Here is a 2500-nt window from a genome sequence, read left to right on the forward strand (position 1 = left end):
TACATACACACACTCGCTTTATACCTTTACAGTCATAGAAACACACACACACACACACACACACACACACACTCACTCAGACACACAGATACATATACACACACACACACACACACACACCTGTTTGCCATTGAGTCCAGTGCCGATGAGCATGTCACTCTTCCCAGAACCCTCTGTGTCCTGTACCAACACACACCACCTCCGTTAATCTAGAACACTGTAGAACACTCTAGAACACTGTAGAACACTGTAGAACACTGTAGAACACTGTAGAACATTGTAGAACATTGTAGAACACTGTAGAACACTGTAGAACATTGTAGAACACTGTAGAACACTCTAGAACACTGTAGAACACTCTAGACCAGGTACCCAGGTAACCAGAGGACCACCACCTCACCTCCACCACGTTCCCTGGAGGTCCGGGGGGGCCGGGCAGGCCGGGCGGCCCAGGCTGGCCCTCCTTCCCCTGGCCTCCGTTGGCTCCTATGAGCCCCTCCAGCCCTGGGTCTCCTGGCTCACCCTGGGGAGAGGACAGGTTGTTAGACTGGCTGGTTACCTGTTAGCCTGCTTTAGACTGGCTGGTTACTGGCTGTTTCTGGCTGTCACATGGTCAGGGGTTAAAGGTCAGAGGTCAGAGGTCATGGTCAGGGGTTAGAGGTCATGGTCAGGTACCTTGTGTCCGTGAGGTCCCGCGAGGCCTGGTTCACCCTGGGAGAGAGATGACATCATCAGCACCAGTTAGTGTTAGGGTTATGGTGTGTGTGTGTGTGTGTGTGTGTGTGTGTGTGTGCGTGCGTGCGTGTGTGTGTGTGTGTGTGTGTCCATCTTACCTGCTGTCCCTTCGACCCCGGCGCTCCCACACCTGCATCCACACCCTGGGTCACACACACAGACATGATGATGTCACTTCCTGTCTCACCTGGCCATAGGCCTCCGCAAGTCACATGACTCAACCATGACGAGCCATTGTGATGCAGTAGCAGCTAATGCTAACTCTCAGGGGAGGCTGGCGGAGGTAGAAATCAGAGGACGGGGCTCATAGTAGTGATACACGTCGATACCGTTCCTTATTCTGTTCCATACGTCACAATGAGCCCACAATCCTCCGATTTCTACCTCCGCCAGCCTCCCCTGTGAGCTAACATGCTAACTAGCAACACGTCTAAATGTCTCCTCATGTCAGGAATTATGGAAATAAAGTATAAATAAAGTATAAATAAAGTATAAATAAAGTATAAATAAAAGTATAACAACTTATTTCTTTTTACAGGAACTCGTTAGAATAGTACTCGTTATTTCTCTACCATGAAATGTAAACATTTCTGTCAAAACAACGGCTTTATCAGTCTACAAACACAGAATCAACGTTAGCCATCGCGCGTTAGCCTAGCGGTCCCCTCAGCCATGCCAGAGGACCAGCTCAGCGGGCGTTAGTAGAAGCGCACAGAAGACTTGATCATGTGAAAGGCAGAGTCTCTCCAGAGTTGCTGCGACGCCATGTTCCTTCATTAAAGCGGTTGTTCGGGGGGGCTGGGGTATGGGGGGCTGGGGTATGGGGGGGTGGGGCATGGGGGAGGCAGCTGAGCCTCAGAACAGATCCAGTTTGATAACAGGGTAAGTGTTGTATTGGCTGTCTCTGCATCAGAACAGGCTTAAGGGGCTTACTGTATGAATAACCCAGAGGATGTCTGAATGCATTACACACACACACACACACACACACACACACACACACACACACACACACACATATATATATACGCCATTTAGCTGACGCTTTTATCCAAAGCGACTTATATTGCAGAGTGCATACACACACACACACACACACACACACACACACACAGTGTAGCCTCGCGCGAATGCATAATGCACACGAACACACAAGCGCAGTCACACGTAAATGCTCACACACACACACACACACACACACAAACACACACACACACACACACACACACACACAGTCATCCCAGGCGAGTTAACCCAGACATAATGGGGGCAGGGCGGGGTGGGCAGGGGGGGGCGGGGGGGGCAGGGGTTAGAGAACATGGTGGAGAGAAGCTCTGCCTTTCCTGCCAGCTGGTTACCAGAACCAGGGCTGTACCTCTCCATCACCAGACCCTTCAGAACCAGAATCAGAACCCAGGGCAGGTTCAGAATCTAGCGCAGAATCGGAACCACCCAGTGCAGAATCAGAACCGAGGGCAGAATCAGAACCACCCAGTGCAGAATCGGGACCCAGATCAGGTTCAGAACCCAGCGCAGAATCGGGACCCAGATCAGGTTCAGAACCCAGCGCAGAATCAGTACCGAACCATGGCACAATATAGGGCTGGAACTTTGAGCCCAGGCCCGAGGCAAACTCAGAGCCAAACCCTGAGCCTGTACCGCCAGAACCACTAAACCAATCATCAAACACCTGCAAGGAAGACCCGGGAGGCACAGACTCAGAGGTACAGACAGCACACACACAGACAGCACCACTACTGAGTGA

The 2500-nt window shown here is 51.3% G+C and overlaps 1 pseudogene across 1 annotated transcript in view; it reads right to left on the reverse strand.

Moving 5' to 3' along the window:
- LOC308151800 overlaps positions 1-2500 on the reverse strand; it is a 47354-nt pseudogene that overhangs the window by 23487 nt on the left and 21367 nt on the right. The window contains exons 12-15 of the transcript in view: positions 2317-2425; positions 834-865; positions 401-523; positions 121-180 (exon numbers count right to left, since the gene is read on the reverse strand). The product of the transcript in view is annotated as an uncharacterized misc_RNA (transcript). The remainder of the gene's footprint in view (positions 1-120; positions 181-400; positions 524-833; positions 866-2316; positions 2426-2500) is intronic.

This window comes from Nansenia antarctica, assembly GCF_963989245.1.
Source record: "Nansenia antarctica genome assembly, chromosome: 2".
NCBI classification, from domain to species: domain Eukaryota; kingdom Metazoa; phylum Chordata; class Actinopteri; order Argentiniformes; family Microstomatidae; genus Nansenia; species Nansenia antarctica.